Consider the following 17,718-nt stretch of genomic DNA (forward strand, 5'->3'; position numbering starts at 1 on the left):
GCTGAGTACCACAGTATTTTCTCGCAGTATTTTCTGTGCTCACAAAACTGTTGTGTTGTAGCTTCCAGCTGCGCTCCAGTGCTAAAAACAAGAAAGGCGTCATTAAAATGAAAAATACTGTCTAACACAGCCACACCGAGGTTGCTCAATAAGTGGAGTTCAGTCAGTCAGTCAGGCAGGGCAGGGCCAGGCAGTCAGGCAGCCAGTCAGGACGGTTGAGTTGTAAATGTGTTCCAGCAGGAAAAGCCAAGCTTCAGAGCAAGGCGAGCAGTCTGGAGTCGGCAACTTTCCCCTGCTCCAGCTAGCGCACCGCCCTCCCTGCAGCCCACCCAAGAAGCAGCCCATGGGCATAAATTTGAGAGCCTGACTCGCTGCGGATTTAAAACAATCTGCATCTCTCTCTCTCTCTCTCTCTCTTACTCACTCCTCCACATTCACTATGAAATGTTTCTCTCGTGCACCCTTTACTCTCTTTTGCCCTTCTTTCCTTTCCAACAAATTCCACTGTTAATGAAAATGGAAAGTTCTTTCTCATAGCGTGCCAATAATATTATTTTGCTAACGGCTTAATTAAGTTTGCAAATATGCAGCAAATGCATTTCTGTGCTAGTGTACAGTGTTCATAAAGGATTCTTCTTCGTCTCTACTGTAAAGGAGACAACAGCAAAGCTTTGTTGAGACAAAGTTAATTACATCTCACAAAAGGCAACCTTCCGATAGTTTGTTGTTTCCTGAGGGGAATTATTTTCTTAAAAACAACTTCAACACAAAGAGGACTGCTAGTTTCCATTTACGTTTTATGGCAGTGGGCCAGAGGGAACACAACTGTAAACAATATTTGATGCAACAGAAGAACACATCCAGTAAGTACGCTTCAGTTCAGGCCATCAGGAAGCCGACAAAACAAGCACACTGCATCGCTTTTGTTAATCATGTGCTGTAAAGCTCTTCGGTCTAAATGGGTTCGGTTTGGTTGCAGATGCTTCTCTTTGACAGAGGATTTATCATTCAGTTTGTTCTAGGGGGAAAAAAATCCAACAGATGGAACTTATAAATTAAAATGAAGGTGCAGAGTTTTCTGTGAATCACCAGTGACTTTCCGTACGGAGCCTGAAGTCTGATCAAAGCGCTCTGCAAGACTGAATGTCATGTCAGATCTGTTGTAGCAAATATGACGCTGTTTGACTGAGGGTGCAGTTACCTTTGACCTACAGCAGATTCATGTCAGTGTATCGGTGACGGCTCGGCCTGCATTTGGCTTGCAGCGATTGTAAGTCATGTGCGTGTGTCACTGCGCTACGTCCATGCATGTGGACTGACTTCCTGTTATGGCATCTGATCCGGTTAACGTGGCATCAGCAAGCCACTGTAGCTTCTCACAACTGTCACTTACTTACAGAGCAAGGAGACAAGGATAGAAAAAGACGCAAGAGTCTGAGCGGCAGAGGAAGAGCGAGAGGAGAGGAGAAAGAATGAGAAGGCTAAAGTTAAAAAAAAAAAAAAAAAAAAAACAAAGAAGGGAAATTTTCAGCAACAAAAAAAAAGAAGAAAACAAACAGAGAAAGAAATTTCATCGTTCTTTGTGCGTCTGAAAGACTGACCACAATGTTCCTTTTTTCATAAATATACAGTATGAAGCCGCAATACCAATGTGGTTTGGGTCGTCCATTGTTTAAACTTTAAGCTTTTGTAACTCTGTAAACCTGGAACACAATGACATGTCCTTCATTATACATAAAAAAACATATACAGTCGGGTGCAGTTTAAATGCAAATAAACTCCATGTACTCACTTCTCAGAATCTTCAGCAGCTTTCACACAGAGACCTTACGCAAGAGTTCTTGTAAGCGAGACTAAGCCAGTCGAGCACTAAGGCTGGGTATCAAAACTTTTGGAATACCAAAGTTGGGATCGAGTGCTCAGACAAAGTTTTTCCTTGACCAGATACTTCCTGATCTAAATCAAACCTTTCTATCTTTATACTATATTTTGTTCAGCCAAGGTTTTTTATTTTTAACACTGGTGCATTAAGGAGCTTTAAATATATTGTTTAAAAAATGTTTATAATCCTCAAACTAAAAGGTAATGCTTTGTTGAATCCATACCAAAGCTCAGATATTGTATTGGCACTGATATAAAACATCCATCTGCACTCACCGGTGTTGACCGATGCAGCGTCAAGTTATAATGTACTGACTGAAATATCAAGTAGCTATCAGCCGTCGTGTGCTGCTACATCTTATAGCCTCTTTGAGCATATGAAAACCTATGAAACAACCGCCGGGCAGTTAATCATGAATTTGTCAGTGTACATGCTGTATACATTAAGAAGAGTGTGTGGTATGAGAAACTGCGAGTTGCCCAGGAACATCTACCAACCCAAGAATCTTAGGATGTTATCTCATCTCAGATAACAGAGTTGTTGTCCAGAAGGCTCATCATAAACACACGCAACATGAATGTGCCTCTGCAACTCTTTCTCAACTCAGCCTCTTTAGCACTGTCTCCCTCTGTCTCTCTCCCTCTCTCTCTCTCTCTCATTTCATGGAAGTCGGAAATAATTATTCTAGCAGTAAAATGTAATAGCTTATCACATAAAATGGTGCTGGAAATTTTGTGACTTACATACAAACTGCTAAGTAGGAGTAATCTAACCTCTTTACAGACTGAAATTAAAATGAGAGATTGCAGATTTAATGGAAAGGGAAGAAAGGAGAAGAAGACAGAGTTTTTAATCTGGAGCAATTTTTCACCTATTTATTTATTTATTTATTTTTGCTCTTTAGTGTTGTGTTTGGAAATTCAGATGGCTTCAAAAACTCGTCATATCAAACCAAAACTCTCAGGACGATTCTTCCCTGAAAACCATAAGGGAAACACACGTCTTGACAGTTTTCTTTTCTCTGTGACGTTCACCAATGAGACGTCAGAGACACAGGCAGTGAGGAGGTCGACTGTCAGAAACCATGTTGTAATTACACTGATGATGGCAGCACCCGAATGCACCGTGGCTATGGCAACCTGGTGAAATAATAAACACCGCCTCCTCTTCGCTTTCTGCCTGCCGACATGACAGCACTGCGTGAGTCATCAGCGGCTGAGAACACACACATTGAAGCAAAGGCACGGGCCAAAGACACACACACACACACACACACACACACACAGGTACAGAAACGAACCTGCATGCATTAAAACACATGCAGACAAATATCAATCAACCATTTAGCCAGCAGGAGATTTCAAACTTATACAACAAATTCATTCCGTCATCACTCACTCCCAGTTGAAACTTGTAGCAACTCCACTGACTTTTTCTTAACCTGATCACTGAATTTCAAGATCCAGGTTTCTGCCTCCCCATCAGACTCTACTAATAACAAAGAAGCCCAGGCCACAAGCCCACTGTTACAAACCGAGCTAATGTAACAGTGGGAGTAAGTAACGGCATGGGTTGTTTGTGCACACGAAAGCTCTTCACAGCCTCACCTGGATCCTATTAGCACTAGTTTGATTTCTAATATCAACCACATGAGATGATAGTTAACAGTTAACACACACACACACACACACACACACGCACACACACACACACACAAACACACAGACAGGCACACACGCACACAAATTGATCAAAAACTCCCACCCCCATTCAAAGAAGGAGGAGGGATGATGGGGAAGGGATCGACTCTGCCTTCTGCTGTCAGCAGCATGATTATATCTATATAACACATACACACACACACACACGCACACACACACACACATTTCCACAGGTACACCCTCACACAAAGCACTGCATTTACTGTAAAATACAACCAACATCTCTGCTGACACGGCCTGATGTGCCACACATGACTTGACCTTTCTCATCCACTATTATGGCAGTGAGTTAGACCAATGTGTCCACCCCAGGTTTTTCTTCTATTAGGATCAAGACATCAGCCCACAACCTCATATGCAGATGGGTATTGTAGAAGTTCATATTGGTTGACTGCTCAGGTCACAATTTATGTCCAATGCTGCTGCTCTGTGCGGGTAGTGCGAGCTTTATGCATTTCATTCTCAGCAAAAGCTGAGCCAGGTTCAACTTTTTTCTGGGCAACTTTGCATTTTTTTTCTTTTCTGCAGAATCATCCAATATAAATTTGTCTGGAAACAAATGGGTAATATGGGATGTTCCCTCATTAGAAATCAATGAGGGAACAGTTGGTGAACTTCACGGCATAATGAATTGACTAACCGATTCACTGTTTGCTCTGTACTGCGACAGAAAAAAGAGTAATGTTGGAAATGGAAAACCTAATTTTCCAGAACAACCAACATTAGCATTGGGTGTTAAATCAAAAGTGTGTATCTAGCTCTTTGGACTGAAACACTGTTGCTTTAACTTAAACTCCATCCGCTAAAAGAATTATATCAAACAAATCTGACCTCGCTCTCATTCTTCAGTTGCTTTGAACTAATTGTCTCTATAGATCATTTTTTTAATCTCCACTTCGGCAATTTGTCTGATACGCCTTATAATGGGTGGGAAAACTCCAAGTGACCACAAACAATGATTTTCAGAATATTTCCCATGACTGGAACATTTCCCTTTTCTATTATGTGTGCCCTTTGGCTAATGCAATTCAAGTGTCTAATGCCTTTGCCCTCTTGTGTCAGCCCACTACTTAATAACACCCCCCCACCCCCCCTCATTCCTCTGCCTCATTTCAGCATCATTGGATGTGTAAAATTGTTATTCCCAAAGAAGAGGGGATCTCTACAGGGATCTCATGAAATCATGAGTATGATCTGACTGTATGCAGCAGTTTTTGACAGTGAATACAGACTATTTGCATACGTAATAACTGTGGCCTCTTGTTGTGACATTCAGATGGCTCCAATGGGATAAAGTTTGGCTCAGTAATAACCAAAACAACCATGACCAAAATCAATTCACTCTGGTCTCAATGAACAAAGTCCGTGTCAGTGAATGACAACACACACACAAAGTGAATAAAGCTTTGCAGCAGTTTGAAAACAACACAAACTCAATCCGATGAACCAAAATAACCTTCAAATACCAGACCCTGACATCAGCGAGCTGAGGTCTCTTTGGGAGCCTTGAAGTACGGGAGCACAACTAGAAGATGAAGGGAGGGAAGACTAGCAGGGGATAAAGACAGAAAAGGAGTATGTGAGTGTGTCTGTGTCTGTGTCTGTGTATGTGTGTGTGTGTGTGTGTGTCTTTGCTTATGTGTCCTTTAGAGCATCCCCAGGCGTCTTCTCTCTGCAGCCGAAGTCGATCGGCTCTGCACTGTGAGCCTACACGGTTTTAGCCAGGGCCGGCACAGACAGACAGCTGCTATTAAACCCTGATTGTTTCAGGTTCACAGGGTGTGAAAGGGTCTGATTGAGGGGCTGTGATCCCAGTGAGGGTGGTCTTTCTCCCCCTCTCTCCCTCCCCCTAACCTCCCTCTTTCTGGAAGGTGGGAGTTGAGGAGGAGGAGGAGGAGTGTTGGGGGGTGGGTGGGGGTGGGGATTGCAGGCATCACGTGACGCATGTTTCTTGCTGAGAGGACCAAAATGGAATCTGGACAAAAACACACCACTTGTTGCTGCCTGCCTCTGGGTACGTGTGTGTCACGTGACCGACGGACGATAATGCCAACACAGAAATTAAACACATCATCCAGGTCATTAATGCCAGAGAGAGCTATGAGGAGATGTTTCCAGATTCTGCTGCATTGTCACTGCTCAAATTAGCTCTTTACATTTCAGATTACAGATTCAACACACCGGCCTCAAAGAGGAAGGAACCCAGAGCACTCAATGCAACCGTGTTCAGCCTGATAGAGACTTATCACTGCTCTGATATGGCTGTGATAAACCAGATCAGCCCTCTCCTGTGTCTGGCTATAAGAGGACAGTTGCTTCCTGTATGGTCTATTTGTTTAAGAGCATTCCCATTAAGGAGCCTTTTGGCCTTAACAAACTTGATAAAGACCAGGGAGGGCGAGGAAGCTCCCCTGCCGAGCTTTTCACACGTGGCCAGAGGACAAGTGCACTTTCCTCCCTCGAAACTCTCCCCTGTCTCAACCTTGAGAAGGGCCCGAGTGCCTCTCCGTAATGGATTACATTCAAAAAAGCCCAACCCATACTGCATCTAACATTTTACTTGATTATATTTCCTGTTATGATCGATTTGCTATAATCGAGTAAAATGTCTCAGGTGTTTGCACGCCGGTTTTCCACTTCACACAAGGTTCTTCTTTACACTCGAAAACTTAATCAAGTCATACTTACGAAGTTATAACAATTTCAACAATTTCACAAAATATCATGAACTCTGACTATATTCTTTTTTACCTCTTGTCCAGCGTAATGTTTATGAAAAAGACACCGATGATGCACAACCCACACTCTCACTCTTAACCAAATAAATCGTAAGTATTGTCTCTTCCTCTCGTGTTTTTGGAGATCTACTAAAGACCTTTGTCACTTACAAATACACTCTTTCTCTATGTATGTGTGTGTGTGTGTGTGTGTGTGTGTGTGTGTGTGTGTGTGTGTGTGTGCAAATACTGTTTAGGAAGGTTGTAGGTTTGTGTGCTTAGCACTTCTCACTGTCACTTTGGAATAAATAAGTGTTTGGCTCCTCTATTGAATCCAGTGTTGACGCTCTTCAGTCCAGGGCCACTACATGAAGACCAGCAGCCTAATCTTTCCACATTAACAGCTACACTCACCTCATACAGAGATAATTAGATTAGATTCAATCATCTATCTCAGATTAGAGGTTGATTATGGAAGGCTTCAATGCATGAAAGAAGGGAAGAAATGCTTTTTGATTTAAAGCTAAATAAGCAGCCAGCACATTTCAAGAAGCGCAAAAGTTACTCAAATATTTATCAGGGAGTTAATGGGGCATTTACAGGAGCTTTTCCACTCCTAAAGCCCCACACAATCTTCAGTGATTGTGTTGTTTTGTTGGTGTCCTCACAGAAACTCACATTTGGAAAAGATATTGGCACCTCAAGTATTTCAGGTTACAAGAAACAGCTGTTCTCGGGTGGCCCATGCCACCCTTAACTGTCCCAGATGATTTTAAACTAAGCTGGCAGTCAGACCCCCACCAGAAGGACTTCCTAAAGACATGGAGGCATGAAGCAAAAAAAACTTGCATTTTCTGAGCTCTGAAGTTTGAAGAACCTACGTCCATGCCTCCACACAGACAAAAAAACACTGGACGCTACTTTGCACAGTGAAGGAACCGAATGAGTGAATGAGTCCACAAAACCCAGGGTATCAAAGTGGCTGAAGCATTATACTTTGTGGTCGGTTAGAAGAAATATTGTGCTGAATAATTACTTAAATTTGGAGTGTAGAGGAAATGTAAAGTAGCCATTTTTAAGTAAGTCAATGCTCCCAATACGTACAAATCACGCACCATCACCTGAAGAGGTTACAGCTAAAGGAGGACTTACTTTACCAACTTTAATGACACATATGCACGGTTTTTTTTTCTACTTCAGAAAGTACGCAAGTGATTAATCTCAAGCCGAAGAAGAAAACGCAACTTTCCAAACATGAAAAAACGTGTAACTTGTTATTTATCAGTGATTTCAAAAGCGAATGTGAATCATCAGCTCTGCTTACCTCAGGATAGCGCAGGGATATTCAGCATGAAACTTTCTGACTTGTTTCCCACAGTCCTTGGAAGAGCTCAGTGGGTCCAAGGACTGTGAAAGTCTGAGTTTCCAGTAAAGCCTCCCGTCTCTCTCTTCTTTCTCTCTACTTTCTGGCAGACGCACTCGGATGGAGATGACTGACTTCTTCACAGAAACCGGGACTTTATCCTGCTTCAGAAGCGCTTTTCCATGGCGTTTTTTCTTCAGAGTCACTTTACGCAAACGGAGACAAAATTGAACCCCATGTTCGGCTATGGAGTCCCGCAAAGCGCCCTGGAGTTGGCTGCACAGCCAATGCGGGAATGCGCACCCCCTTCTCCTCCTCCCTCCCTTTCTCCACAGTCTGTGGACCACCCCGAAACAGGAAGTTCACTTTTTGTTTTTCTTAAAAAAGGACCATGCTGCTTCAGTTTTCCCCTCAAAGTTAACACGCTCCAGTTTGTCCTCTCAAACTGATAGGTTTTCAATTTCTTCCCTTTTTTTTTTTTGTAAATAAATACATGTACAGCGACACAATTAGTTATATAAAGACATTACAGCGTGCATATGTTTATAAAATACTTGCATGGACATGGCTGTGTCTATATAAAGTGCGTTCCTCTCTAGTAATTGAGATAATGTGTCTATAAATGTTTTTGTTTACTTTAATAGTGTAACTTCATAGCAGCTTCTCGGACAGCGTGTGTGGCAGACTACGTGTGGGGATGCTGCAGATTGCTGCGCCTCGCCAGTAAAATCCACCACAAAACCTGGACCGGAGTTCAGTCTGCAGCTCAGGACCAGGAGCAGGGCTACAGGTCTGTAACGCTGTCTTTGTGTTTTGTTTAAAATAGCATAGGCTGGAGGAAATCTATACCAGTGTGAGGAAATGGATTAGGTAATAGATGTACTGATACATTTTTATTACCTCAACAAAAAATATGATGCATTTTCCCAGTCTTCTTAATCTTTAATATCCAAAATTAGCCGAAGCCGGATTAGGCAAAGGACAACTCCCCGAAAGGGCCCCTAGTCTCGCTGTGTGCCAGTTGATTTGTTGTGGTTTGAGAAATTGCAAATTTGTTTTGGAACCGAAAGTAATAATAATAATAATCATCTGATGCAAGGCTTACGTTTGTATTGGCTAATCTAGTGGCCATGTCATGTAGTGTCAAATTCTAGTTTTAACATCTGTATGCTATTATTTATAATATATGTTTATCTTGTGCTCATATGACGTATAGTCCTGAATAAATTTGTGTTTGATCAACTTACCAGAAAAACCTGGGGCTTAATTATCCCAGCACAGGGAAGTTTCTGTGTCTCTAGGTTTAAAATGAAGCTGTGATGTATAGTCTGCTGCACTATATTTAATTGAAAGGTAAAGGCAACACATACGTACAATGCACAGGAGCGCAGCAGTTGTGGGGTAGAAGGGGCCCAACATGAACTTTTTGCCCCTCTGCTTCTACATAGAGTGTGTAATATATTGTGTTTGTGTTGTAAAAATATACTTCTGTCATTTACAATTTACAGGAAAATGGCATTTTGCTGGTGTTTCTCTACATTTTAAAATTACTGGTGTGGGCATTTTTTTCTGCTTAATAGAACAAATTCACCATGTCTGTTGCAATCAGTGAATAATTACCTCATAGGCCTTTTTTCATGGAAGTAGGTTTGAATGATCACAGCAGGAAAAGCACGGCTCTAAATACTGAAATTAAGGACGGGTGAACTCCATTTAGCTCACCGCCACACTGTCATGACTTACTGGGGCACTTGACTAGAACAGCCATTGTTAATGTTATAAGTAACACCTGTGTTGTCCTACTTTGACGAATCAAAATGCCTGCTGTGAAAAAGGCCTTGTTTAAATTCCTGAGGCATCAATAACAGCCGCAGTCTTTGTCAAATCGTTTTCCTTCACGGTGTTTCATGTTATATCTGTTTTCTGAGGCCTCACTCCAAATGGTGGCACATGCCAGGCACTGCTGTTGCCACGGTAGATCAGTGAATTATTGCCCTCTTAAATGTTTTGAATGACTAATTGCCTGCGGTTGGATGACTGGCAGTCAAGTTCATCCCAAGGTAAGGCAATATTTTATGATAATTTAGGCTGTTATGAAATGCAATAGCTCATCCTCATTTTTCAGGCCCGTGTAATGTTTTTTTTTTACAGGCTGGGGTTGTTTGTGGTTTAAGACATTAGCAGGATCCAGTGTTATTTCCTGTCTGTGTTATTCATCATTGATTCTCTCTTTTGTGGTGTCTGTGCTTCAGCTTGGGATCTTGCTGTTTTGTCTTTAATATTTGTGTAATATATTGATGCTATCAGTTAATCATAGTAAAATGTGAAGGTGGTATGAAGAGATCAGGTTAACATTTGTAAAAGTTTAAAGTTCCACTATCATAGCTTCTGTTGTTTGCTGTTTGTTTACTAGGTATATACTGTACGTTACTGATATAAGGTGACTTGATTTTGTGTTGAACTGATGCCAGTGGTACAAAGAGCTGTGGAAATTAAGTCATGTATATAATCTTACATATGCAGTCCATAGCTAAGAGGCTTTGCTGTAAATAATATCCACCTCTGAAACAGCAGCCATCACCCCAGTACAATGTAATATAAGAAATACATTTAATAAATCAACAACATATCTTTACTGGTTATTTAGGATAATCCACAAACCTCAATGGTAACAGTTTTCATGGGAACAATTCTTTTGCTCTGAAACTCATCTGCATGGTGAACCACCAAAGTAGATTAATGCATGTATTTTTTGTCTTTTCGTAATTTGAATGAGCTGACCCACTAAAAAAGGAGTATCTCTAATATTTATACTTGAATAGACCACAAGGTGGACCAACAAGTCAATCAGCTACTCGCACAATGCTGCAACTTATATTCATTTTGCAAGAGGCATTCTTGTTGGATACTCATCGTGTAAGTATATGGATCTAAAATTACTAAACTACAAGAAAGAAAATGCAAGTTAAAATGTCATATTTTTAACGTGAAATTATATACCATTTTTTAGACTGGTATACTGTGTTTATTGAAGTGATAAAAGGGATTAAAAAGGGTACAGTAGATAAATAATCATGATGAGAGATGAGTCTCAGTCACCATGATTTAGCCAAACAGTGCTGTTTGAATCACAGGATCATGATTTTGTCTGGAGTTGTGTTTCCAGGCATGAAGAAGTTTTAGTTTAAATTTGCACTGAGTCAAAGTCGGAACAGTTGGTGACCTGAACTGAGGCTGGAGTCCATTGAGAACATACGGCCAGTGGTTAAATCAGATTTTGTCAATGAGAGTTGTGGGCTTTAGTCCCAGTTTAGCTGCTGCTGTAGCAGCCAAGCAGGGAATTCTTGGATGTAAATCGGCCCACAGATGCTGGAGCCATATGCTTCATCTGACTGCAGAGAGAATCCAACACAGCCTTCACTCTAGATTATCAATGGGGAGGGATTACAAAGGTGAAACAGACAATCCAGTGAGTCTAAGTATAGATGGTATTACTGGTCTTACTGGATTGTGTAAAACATGTATTTTTGGTATTTGCAAAATCATATATTTTTAAGTTGTATTTTTACATTAACACAATTTACACAACACACCAGTATTATCTGAACATTCAAACACTGATTACTTATCACCTCTGTATAATGGAAATGATAGTTGAGAGGTGTTAAATGTAAAACTATTAAGTACTGGAAAACACTTCTAAAAATTTACATTAGTTGACTGACAAATAATGATCATCAATATTTGAAAATCAGATTCAGAATCAGAATGTGCTTTATTGCCAAGTTTTCACGTATGAGGAATTTGCTTTGATGTTTTGGTGCATAACAATAAATATAGTAAGAAGAAAAAAAATATTAAGAAAAATAAAGGCTCAGTAGAGCAGAGTGGGACTGCAGAGTAGAACTCTTTTCACATTACACTCAATAATTAGATTTTTTGTCAATAAAGTCTAATATGAAAACAAAAATCAAACTTTAGCAATGCTTCCATACCTGGAAGAAATATTGCTTGTTTGTTTGATATGCTATTGTGAAATGTTTTTCTCAATGAAGTACTGAGAGGACAGGTGATGGGATAGAGTTAAAGTACCTCAAGCCTGCCTAAGCATGTTATCACAAAACCTTTCACTGTCCTTAATCACTAGAAACAGTTAAGAGGTGTTTGATTTGAGTTACACTTTTCTCTTAATCTGGGGTGATTTATATGCATTGATATGACAATGTGAGACAGTCCCACAATTATCTAGCAAGAATATCCACGTAACAAGTGTAAATGGTGCCTTGCAGTTTGCTAAATGAAAAACAAAAATAACTTTAATATTTAATTGTCAAAAGAAAGTGTCATTTGAGGTCTACTGAAAGTTAAAGAAAGTGTTGCATGGGAGGAGGGTGAAGGAGCATCCAGCATTTAAGGCCACTGGAGGATACACAGGAACGTGCGTGTTAGTCAAGTGAGAGGAAAGCATCTGTCACTAAGACTTGGGGCAGCTGGACACCATTCCCCCGTGCAGCAAAGTCCACAAAATCTTTTACAGGATTTGTTTTTCCATTGCAGATGGTCCTCTGCACATGTTTTCTTCCCATTGGTCCGGGGTCCCGGGCTGACTGTGCTGCAGCTCTGCAGGTACTACATAAAAGGGCGCTCTGTGCCTGCACTAGGTTTCACCTCAGGCCCTGACATACTGAAGACAAGACATGGCAGAGGAGAGACTGCAGGGGGCAAACACTACACAAGGAGGAGCAGGTCTGCATGAATGCTGTATGCCTCCAGGCACTGCTGGGTGCACAGGTAAGAACTGCACAAAGATTGTATTTTAGTTTATCTAGTAAAATGATGCATTGTGCATGTAGTGCAACTGCTTCTGCAATGCATGCACACATTTAAATGAATTACATTTGCAGGGATACTTGATATTTGCAGCATATATTTATAACACATATACTGTGTAGTAGTTGTAGTTGCACTGGAGTATTGCAGCATGCTATAACACATTCAGTTTCATAGTATCTCCACCATGCAGTTGAATTGGTAATCGTTATATTATGTCAACAATTTGTTCAATCAATGCATTTGTTAATATTAACAGAATACATGCAGCTGTAAATGCAGATATTTTGCATACCTAAATACTCAAGCATATTCTGTAGATAAATTGCATTTGTGTGTTTAAGGTTCAGGATACTTACAGACAAAATAAATGAAATGGAGGTATTCAACAAGCAATAAATATATTTGAAGAGTTGTGACCAACGTAATCAAATGTATACTGCAAACTGTATATTTGTTTGACAAATGATGAATGCAATCAATCAATAACTGTGTTTTAACATTAATTAGTTCTGTGATATGTACTTGAAATATATACAACACCTAAAAGATAACATTAATGATAATTTTTTTTTATTTCCCCAAATAAACCCAATTTATTCCCACAAATATTCTTTTTCCTTTGATTTAGTATAATATATTTTATTGTAATAGTAGACACATATACTGTGTTTAATGGCCTGGATTGTCATTGTCATGTTTCTCTAGGTTGTCTCTCTCTTCTTTCTTTGTGATGGTGGAATATTTAATTCACTAATAATGAATAGAAAATAATAACTGAGGAAGACTCTCTAGCGTGCGTTACAAACGGAATGGCTGGCTCACTAGCCAGTCTCGAGTCATTGTAATCCACAGTACTGTTTTGAATGGATTATATACACCAGACTGTAAGACAATTTGTACGAGAGACAGGCCAAGTCAGGGCATTTTACTATTTGCATTTTTTTCTTTTTAATAATTTAATTAGAATAAAATAATAATATAATAATAGTATAATGAACAATAAAAACCAACAGTTTTCTGATATGGATATTCATTTAAAACAGTCACTTTGTTTCACCCACAATTTCCCTATATAATCAAATTTTTAAATGTTGCAAAAGAAAATGTAACATTTTCTAATGAAATATTATAGTTGATTAAGGGTTCAAAGTACTACATATTTATATGATTGTATGGTATTAGAATATAGTCCTTTCCCTGTGTGATTTGTACCCATTCATATATTGTTGTGTCTATGCCATATCTTTCTGTCTTTTTAGATATTATGTCAATAATTGTTTAAATTAAAATGCATCTCTCAGAATGTATGCGGATATGAGTGCATATTTTTTTCATGCCTTAATACTTCAGGATATTCTAAATCAAATATGATGTGTATTCAATGCTCAAGACAGCTACAAACACGTCAAGTAAATGCTATAGATGTATCCAACTTGCAATAAACACATTTGATCACACTGTAGTTTTTTGCCAGTGTAACTTATTATGTAAATGTTTCATTTTGCCTCTTCATGCATGTTATTTAAAAGGTGCTTTCTTTTTTTATTTGAGTCACAGTCACCAGAGGGCAGCATAGTACAAGCCTGATAAGAAGGCAACCCAAAATGCCATGAAAACAATTCTGTCCTTTATACAGTATACACCATTATAGAACCGTGTATATACACAGGATGTTATTTCTTCGGGTAACATATTCAGTATATTCATAATATCTAAAAATTGTTTATAGAGGTATATGCATGCAGTTATAGATACATGGGCTCTAATGAGGCACACTGAAGCGTTCAGTTTATGGTTTTATATGTTTTTTTTCTATTAATATAAAACATTTAATGTATACACACACTTTGGATATCCATTATTGTAAAGTTTAATGTCAAAATGTTTGTATCTTTTGCACACATATTAATATCTGTTGTCCTACATGTTTGTTTTCTTTGTCATGTGTTCATTGCAGACCCAAAACTTCCAGCAGCTGGATTCCACATCATCTGAGAAAATACTTTTTTATATATCAAGAGAGACATATATAATTTCTTTGTCCTGGATTAGGTATGTATGCAATAAAATGCAATGTACAACTGCACATATGATTGACATCTATACCATCTGATTTAAGACAAAAGGTATATGAATATTCCATCATGTACTTTCTCTCAGTTTAAATCCAAATTGAATGTGAGTGGTCTACCTTTTCCTCCTTTGCCCTATGTCCTATATTGTGTCTATACAGTTGAAAATTTAAAAAAAAAATCTATTCCAAGCAGTAGCAAAAATGTAGAACTTCATATTACATAATATGACTTTTACCTTCATTTTTTTAAACCAGAATCTGAGAGAAAAGTTGCTATAAATCTTGATTACAATAATCATTAATATTAATTGGGCCACACTAAAGAGATATTCATTGCTGTATTTAACTGAGACATTTACTTTTTTAATCTTGACTAGCATACACTCAAAACTACATCTGCAAGCTGTCACATGAGACGGTGGCATACAATAACCTGATTGGATGGATTGTGTTTAGTCTTCCTTGACAGAATTAGGTCCACACAGGAAATTGTGTGTGGTAAGACCTGAGTGGGGGTTGAGGTGGAACAGCAAGGACTCTGACATTAATTCCCTGAGCTGTACTGATGCAAGCTCCTGCTGGATCATGAACTATTTAAATCCAGCAGCCCCTGTCCTCACTGAAACGCTTCCTCACAACCTGCCTGTTTTTTCGAACATACTGATCTTAAAAAAAAGGGTTCAATGAAAGGAGTCGCAAATCTTAAGGTCAAGGTTAGAGACTATTTGAAGAGTTTATGTACAGTTTTCTTTTTTCAGATCTGAGTAGAACAGTTTTTATAGCCACTATTTGGAGTGAGTTTCAAAAAATCTGACTTTATCCCCTTAAATGTTACAGCCAAAAATTACATCATGGCTGACAACTTTCACATCCCCTTCCCACCCACAGATCTGGTCCAGCAACACTGAAATAAATGGTCTGAAAAAAAAAACAAAGTTTATACCAATTTTCACCAGGACTGTCCCAAAAATCATTATCAGAATAATCTGAAATATGGTCTAATTACATTAAAAACTCACATGGTGTGTTTTGTCTTATTTCTCTATTCTGTAATTTTGGTAATTTGCCTCATTTTCCTCACAAGCCACTCCTAAAAAAAACTGTCCTAAAAGCTACTGAAGCATTGTAGCAATGAACTGACAAAGAACTATCCCATGACTACGAAATTCCTATTAGTGTTCAAATGCGTTTTAGCCTGTGTCAGCTCATTGTTAGGTGCTTTACTGTTTTGGTTCACTCTCAGTGCTCTCATAGTACGGTTTTTGGTCACAATAAGCAGCTGTTTTCAGAGAAAAAGAACCTACTAAAAAACCTACTGAGCACTACCTGTCGCATACCAACATCAAACAGACAGAGTTAGAGACTAGCTGGTGAACATAGTGGCGCATTTAGCAGCTAAAGGGCCAAATATTTACCTCTGGAGTCACTGGAGACCAAACAGAGCTATAGGAGAATAGGAGAGTGAATACTGGGCTTAGATTCATCAGATGCACAAAAACACAACTCCGCATCTTTTAAATGTGGTGGCAAATGTTCAACTTGTACAAAAAGATCACCACATTGGCTTAAAAGGTCATAATACTGTATGTCATCGTGGGACTTACAGATTGTTTCAGCTGCCCCCATTTGGTCAAAATCTGGCCAACTATTGCAGATTTAAGAAATATCTTATTAGATAACTGGTTTTCCGAGAAATACATAGTATATATGGCCCTATAGTGATGCTTTTGACCACATTTTGGTCAAAAACATTCAGAGTAGTTGAGAGCCCAGGTGGCATAGACAGAAAACACCCACCACAGACATTAATATGACAGTGGCATAGCATTGGGCATACTCTGTTTACATCAATGTGATCATTCTATGAGCTACTTGCCCTGTTTGCTTGACATCTGACACATGGAAAGTACAAACAATGATTGTTGACCATGTGCCATTCCCATAAGGACTGTGGACCAACTGAAAGTGTGACCAAGTAGCTACACGAGTCAGGCTGGTTCCTGGTGCACTGCTCAAATTCTCGTGTACCCGAACCCCAACCACCTGAGACCAAATATCTATGTCAAATTGCTTAGACTTTGGGGGGGGGGGCATGGACAATTTCAACTCAAAATCAGCTTCTCTTAACAGCACCCAGACTAGGTTAGGGCCAGTGATGAAATAAGAATCAGAGCAGTCTATGCCCCAGTTTTGGGACAATTCATTCCTTAGCCATTGTTGGACCAAGCCATTTTGGCTATGTGGGTTGTTGAGCACATCTGCTATGTGTTCATGTCCTCATGCCTCAAACTAATTCAGCAAACAAACTCTGGATTTTTCAGAAGCTCTTGTCCAAGATTCCATCTATCAGTACCTCCAGGCCAGTTCCTTACATGTTGACAAGACAAGTTGGTCCTTCTCTTGGAGTGACAGTCAAACAAGGTATGTATGTCCATCACATAGTCACAGGTGCTCACCATGTCAGAAAAAATTAACTTCTGATGCATGTTGTATGTAAAGATTTCTTGGTCAATATGCCCAAGATTCATAGCTCCTCAATTAAAGAAACACAAGAAACCAGTAAGGACAATGTCTATTGCCTTTTGAGCATGTTCTAGCTTCTGTTATTGGTTACTGTATTGTTGTTCGTAACCTTATCTAAAAATTCTAAACAGTCAATATACCAGGAGCACTACAAAAAGGCTGAGTTAGCGCCTAGTATGATCATAGCATAGTGTTTTTTCGCACTGGTACATCAGTTCAAGTCATCAGGCATACCCTATTCTTTGGATACCTTATTCGTGCAGTATCCTGCTCAAATAGTGTCTCCAAGAGCTGGGCATGTATTACTTAATCTTACTTTTTTCTGTCCACTTTGTTTTGTCAATTCATATTTATTAGATCCATATGGTGCCAAAGACAATCCACAGTGTGGGACTGTCTGTTGAAACTGAGTGTCCTTTTGCAGTCCAAAGTCTAGGCTATCAAGTAGGTACTGTCAGCTGCAAGTAACATTAAGCTGTCTAATGTGGTATGATATTGCTGTAAGGCATTTGAAATGTGCATGTTTTGATATGTTCATACAAGAGACTCATGCACCAACTCTGACTTGCCGCAGGCTGAGGGCTTACCAAGGATTCCGAGAATCC

At 39.4% G+C, this 17,718-nt stretch overlaps 1 long non-coding RNA gene across 1 annotated transcript; it reads left to right on the top strand.

The window, feature by feature from the left end:
- Positions 1–8,366: 8,366 nt before the first annotated feature.
- LOC111224030 lies at positions 8,367–14,537 on the top strand. Its single transcript, XR_002665202.1, has 3 exons — positions 8,367–8,473; positions 12,241–12,474; positions 14,474–14,537. It is a non-coding gene; the product is annotated as an uncharacterized LOC111224030 (long non-coding RNA).
- Positions 14,538–17,718: the final 3,181 nt, after the last annotated feature.

This window comes from Seriola dumerili, unplaced genomic scaffold, assembly GCF_002260705.1.
Source record: "Seriola dumerili isolate Sdu_G_001 unplaced genomic scaffold, Sdu_1.0 BDQW01000121.1, whole genome shotgun sequence".
In the NCBI taxonomy this organism is placed as follows: Eukaryota; Metazoa; Chordata; class Actinopteri; order Carangiformes; family Carangidae; genus Seriola; species Seriola dumerili.